Source organism: Oryzias latipes, chromosome 20 (assembly GCF_053564925.1).
Source record: "Oryzias latipes strain Hd-rR chromosome 20, Olatipes_Hd-rR_3.1".
Lineage (NCBI taxonomy): Eukaryota > Metazoa > Chordata > Actinopteri > Beloniformes > Adrianichthyidae > Oryzias > Oryzias latipes.
Genome location: NC_136256.1, coordinates 1,134,353 through 1,140,499, shown reverse-complemented (window position 1 = coordinate 1,140,499; position 6,147 = coordinate 1,134,353). Strand labels below are relative to the sequence as shown.

Sequence of the window (6,147 nt, the reverse complement as noted above, 5' to 3'; positions counted from 1 at the left end):
AGGGCAAGGCTGATGAACGCTAATGGACGCGGTTACCTCAGCAGGCAAATGGACCGCTCACAGATGTTGGCACAGCCCATTTAGGGAGGGAAAGCAGGTGCATTAGAGTGAATCAGCAGTATTTAATGTTGTCCATTTGCGTACTTTCAAAAACAATGAACTGAAATCCTTGGAAAAGTTTGTTTCTGTTTTGTACTAAGGTTTCACTAAGTTTGAGTCCATTTGTTGTGTTAGCAGAGCTAGCTTACAAGACGCTAATATGAGCATCACAAATGACTGCACACCAAATGCCAAATATTTCAAAGAAAAAACTGCCAGTAAATGTGTTTTATGCTACGTTCTGTACATGTATTCCTATGTAAAAATTAGTACAAATTGCTTTTACCCTAATAAGATGTGTTGCCTTTTAGCTTTACTAAATAGATGTCAGGCAGCATGAAGTAGCCAGTGACAATTGCCCTTTCAGACAGTCATGCGGACAGCTGTGATGCAGAGGTAGAGTGGTCGACCTCTGATCAAAAGATCACAGGTTAATTTCCCGCCTTGCCCACCCATGTGTTGAAGTGTCTTTTGGAAAGATAAGACCTCGCATGTCTCCCGGTTATTGTGGTTGGTGCTACTGTAAGTCAGCAGAGCTGCCATCAGTGTGTCAGTGTGTTTGTGTGCATGAGTGGATGGAACTGTGACTGTAAAGAACTTTGGGAAGGAAGGTAGAAAAGCACTGTATAAGTATTACTCCATCAACAGTGGGGAGGCTGAGGTAATAGTTTCCAAAAAAAATAAATACTCTCTTTAGAAGAAGGCAAATACTCTGCCACTTTGGCAAACCAGAGGTAGTACATTCTTTACCATACAATGTTGCCATCAGGTGTTGACCAAAGCAGATAGCTCACCTGAACCAATGCTTTGATAAGCATGGGTGGGACTTCCTCCACCACGGGGGTGTTTCTGTTGTTGTTCTTTTTTGTTGTTCTTTATAACATACAAAATCATTCATGGACTTGCACCAGTAAGGGAATGTATGAATCTAGAGCTGGTACACCCACCGTGTCTGTGGTCAGGGGTGGCTGTGGTGTCCTGCAGATGTTCCAACTTTGGACAATCTGTTCTCTCTGTTATGGGCTGTAAGATCTTGAACAGTGTACCCCTCACCCTAAGAGGGTGTCCAATTTTTAATACATTTAGGAAGCAATTGAAAATTTGCTTCCTGAAGAGGTCATGTCAAACGCCTGCATGGACCTGCAAATGTAAATAATGAATGTCCGTGTTGGATGCATCTCACATTTTGACTGATTAAATGGTTTCATTTAATATTGATTATCAATTGGCAAGCAATTCTTTTTGAACTGAGTAGTCTATTTTATTTTAATCTTCAAACTCTTATTGAAATGTTATTTTTATTAATCATTCTTATGTCAATGTTTTTGTGTTTTCTGGGTTTGTTGTTGACAAACCTACAGTTAAAAATTAGATTACAGCTAACACTGGCACATTTACAAAATGTTCATTAATGTGCACCGCCTCTGTTCAAATAAATATTAATTAAAATAAGTGTATCAGCTTCTGTAACACAGGGTATACAACATTAAATTAGAGAACTGCTGCCATGGTAACCAAGAACAACCTAGCTCCACATCTCTCGTTAACTGCCACAACAATGGAGGTGAAGATCAAGGCCATACTAAGTGTTTCCCTCTTGTTAGGGACATTAATACATTCATTCCGGGAAACTCCAGGAAAAGATGAAGCCCAACTCAGACTGGTCCCAGAACCCAAGACATGACTCTAGTTGAGCCCAATCTTATATTTAGAACATTTAAACTTTGTGCAGTGGCTAGGCATTTAACAATTAAATAAATTAATCGATTAATCGATTTCTATTTCTACGAATCAACCAGATCGATTTGTCTGAAACAAGTTGTTTATGAAATCAACGTTTGTTTCAAAATGAAATAAATCCATTGAATCAAATTTGGAAAATATTATTTAAATTGAGACATGGTAGGTTTATTTTACTATAAGGTAAAACCGACCAATCACAGCAGACAACACACATGTGATGTCATGAACACGGATCAGTCCATCATTCCAGTCCAATGTGTGGACAGACTTTGAATAAAGTCATGTGACCATCCAGTGACTAGAATGTTCTAAGAATGTTCCCTTTGAAAACTTTGGATGTGGAAAAACAACAGTGGTGAACTTTAGGAAACTAACATGTGAATGGATTTGACATTCATTCTAGTTCACTTGTTGGTTTGGACACAGATTTCATTTAACTTGATGATCTGGAAGAAATCCAAGAATCTGGAAAACTGTTCAGTAGCAGGAATTTCTGTCTGAGTCTCACTGCTGGAAGTTTGGATGAAGATGATCTGGATCCACTTTAGGACAGAGAATCGGATTGAATTGAATCATTCAAAATGAACCAATATCGACTATTTTGATATGAATCGGATCTGTCATGTCATCATTCCCCCAGCACCTTTAATTGAACTAATTCATCTCACCTGTGTTGCAGCCTGCAGGTGCTGCTCTGCTGCTCAGTCCCAGAAAGTCCCATGTGCCTGTGACTCTACAGCCAGAGTGGAAGTCCCGCTTGTTGCCTGTCCAAACCTTGCTGCCTTTGGTTTGCAGTCTGTCTTTGTGGCCTCGCTGGTGAGACTGACTTCAAGAGGAAATGGATTCCAAGACCTTTTGATGATTTTTTTTTTGTTTATGAAGCTGAACTATTGGTTTGCTGGACTTCCCAGCTGTTTGTCTCTGTCTCCTCTCTCCTTCACTGGATGTTTTCAACTGCTCGCAGAAATTCTTCATCACAGAAGTGAGTGTATCTTCCATCTCCCACTACCTGGAAATAACTTTGCTCTCCTTCCTCGGTGTACCTGTCACGTCCTGCAAGAACAGGGAGTTATCGCCACAGACTCTCAAGTGATTTTAGTTATTTGAAATAAATGTTTTTGTGTAGCAAGTTCCATTTACTCACATCCTGACAAGATGGTTGTTTATCTGAATCAATACTCCCTTAGAATCTGCTCAGGCTCCTTCTCCTTATAACATGCAGCAAATATTTGCATGTTAAAGGAAACATCATCAGAAACCACAGGAGAACTTCAGATCCAGGATCAACAGTGAGATTTTCATCCTGGTCGTGAAACAGTGGACCAGCTCTACAGCCTCTTTAGGGATCTGGCATTGACTGTAAAACCAATGGACAGCTCAACCCCTCCCTTCTCGTGTTCCCAAATACACGAGAAGGGATCCATTGCCATGGATACGAAGACACAGATATCAATGGCAGTGTAGTTGCCATAGAGACGAAGACCCAGAGTGACTCGGACCAATCACGGTCGACTGGTTTCCACATGGCGGCGCACGTGTCAGGAAGCAATCGTGAAGGTATTTGCCTCATTTCGCAAGTAGGTTAGGCACTTTCTATGGGTGTCGTCACACCTAGATGTGTCACTGTTTATGGGTGCTGGACAGTTCGTGGGATTTTCCTCTTTCAGTCCACATGTGGACTTGGAGAAGGCGTTCAACCGCGTCCCCTGTAGTTTCCTGTGGAGGGCTCTGTGGAAGTATGAGGTCTGGGGAGCCTTACTGAAGGTTGTCTGGTCTCTGTATGACCAGAGCAGGAGCTTGGTTCGCATCTTGCACTGCCCTTTAGCACAGGTTCTGTAAATAGTCTTTATTGACAGAATTTCTAGTCACACCTAGGCGCTGGAGGAGGTCTGGTTTGGGGACTAGAGGATTTCTTCTCTGCTCTTTGCAGATGATGTTGTCCTGTTGGCTTCATTGAGCCAGGACCTCCAGCATGAAGAAAGTGTTGAGACAGAAAGCAAAGTTCTCATTTTACCGAATTGTACCATTTTACGGTCACGAGCTCTGGGTCATGGCTGAAAGAACAAGGGCCCGGATACAAGCAGCTGAAATGAGCTTCCTCCGTATGGTAGCTGGGTGCTGTCTTAGAAATGGGGTCACCCGTGGACAGCTCAGAGTAGAGCCGCTCCACAGCCAGAGGACCCATCTACTCCATATCCCTCCAGAACACCTCTGTCATGTACTCCAGTCATGTCCCACTGGGCAGAGCCCCCAGGACATGCTGGAGTGACTACATCTCTTGATTGCCTGGAATCCCCCAGAGGAGGTAAAGGAAGTGTTCAGGGAGAAGGAAGTCTGGGCGTCTTTGCTTAGACCGGATGAGCAGAAGAAAATGGCTGGATGGATCAAAACTTCTTTTACAGAGATGTGACAAATCTATTTTTAATGTTAAGTCTCGTGTTTCAGTTTCCTTCTAGTATATAGAAGGACCAGTGGGGTCTTTACTGTGCTCTGATTTCTGAACCGTTAATGATATTTTCTTTCTTTGTTATTCACATTCTTGCTATCTTTTAATCTCTTGCTGTTTTGTCTTTCCTGATGGTCTTTCTTCAGTCATCATAACTCTGTTTGTCTGTGCACGTGTGTGCGCACGGCAGGCTGGACAGCAGAGCTGCTGGATCATAGCTGACAAATGCAGTGTGGTTAGAGCTGGAGTCAGTGCTGTGGAGTCAATGACCCTTGAGCCAGCGAGAAAGTCTGCGAGGGAAAACTCAACAAGTACTTCAGCTGCATGCCGCTGCTCCACACTTCCACACTCATCCTGCTCACTGTGCTTCCGCCAGCTGGGGACGTCTGTCGCTTCAGGCGGTCGCTGCTGGCTGACCAACCCATGATGTCCCTTTGTTAAGAATGACTTCATTTAGCTCTTTCTTCGTTCTTTTTCAGCCTTTTTCTCAAACAAATAAGACAGAGTTTAAGTCTTAAGCTTTAACTCCTTTTTTGGGGAAAAAACAAACCAACAATGTCTGGTAAATGTCAAAACCTGTCAAGGCAAACCAGTCCTTCACCTGTTTGTCTTTGAAAGAGAAACAGTATTGTTCAGCTTAACATTGCTTATTCTCTGCTGACCGCTGCTGCATGTAATCAACCTTTAGATATTGTAGTTTACTCTTATTTTGCAACTTAGAAAGTGCTTGAAAATTGCCACCTTGTTGATAATGACAGCTAACTATCACTGCTCCATTTTTGTGTGTCTGTACCTTAATGTGAAGCTCTGATCCCTGTTGACCATCTCAGGCCCAAACCTAACTTTCTGATGAATATTTTAAATAAATGCAGATCAGAAGATTTATTTGTCTTTGTTTAATTTGATGGTGGGGGGAGGGGGGATACTGGAATCAAATGCTACGTTTTGAGCTGTAGCTGATCCCAACAAACTTCTTTTTTTTTTTTAAACAGCAGAATGTAAGAGCTGCAAACAATGTCCCATGGTGGTTGAACTGTTGTTCCCTGCAGGTGGTCTGGAGAACCACAGGCATCACACCCATCCTCAGAATCCAGAGATACTTACTCACCTTTGTGGACAGTTGTAGCTTTGTCAGTGTGCACAGAGAGGAGGTACAGTATAGCTCCATCCTTCAAGCTGTAGGGAGGAAGAATAGCCCTGCTCAACACTGTTTAATCAGTGTGGCTGGAGTGGGCACCCCCCCCCCCCATTTCCTGTCACTCAAAAAGGACGTAAAAGACTAACTTCAGATACTTTTCTCTCTCTTTGTATAATCAATATTTTCTTTTTAAAATGCAAATCAATCTTCTTCCACTCATCGGGACCGGGTCACTGGAGCAGCAGTCTAAGCAAAGATGCCTAGACTTCCCTCACCCGAGACACTTCCTCCAGCTCTTCCTAGGGGATCCGAAGCCTTTCCCAGGCCAGTCGACAGACCCCAAAACACTCTCAGGAGTTCTCTACCCGCCCGAAGAGGACATCCTACCTGGTCAAAAACCACGGCCTCAGACTTAGCAGTGCTGACCCTCATCCTGGCGGCTTCACAATCTGCTCCAAACCGCCCCAATGCACGCTGGAGGTACTGGCTTGATGAAGCCAACAGGACAGCATCATCTGCAAAGAGCAGAGAGGAAATCCTGTGGTCCCCAAACCAAACCCCCTCTGGCCCCTAACTGCGCCTAAAAACTCTGTCCATAAAAACTATGAACAGAACCGGTGATAAAGGGCAGCCCTGCAGGAATCCAATATGCACCGGGAACAAGTCTGACTTCCTCCCGACTGTGTGAACCAAGCTCCTGCTCTGGTCATACAGAGACCAG

The 6,147-nt window shown here is 43.5% G+C and overlaps 1 long non-coding RNA gene across 2 annotated transcripts; it reads left to right on the top strand.

The window, feature by feature from the left end:
- Nucleotides 1-2,556: 2,556 nt before the first annotated feature.
- On the top strand, nt 2,557-5,169 carry LOC144988361 (uncharacterized). 2 transcript variants are annotated; one of them, XR_013652245.1, is made up of 2 exons: nt 2,557-2,824; nt 4,435-5,169. It is a non-coding gene; the product is annotated as an uncharacterized LOC144988361 (long non-coding RNA). The 2 variants fall into 2 exon arrangements; XR_013652246.1 differs by having other exon boundaries at nt 2,557-3,399.
- Nucleotides 5,170-6,147: the final 978 nt, after the last annotated feature.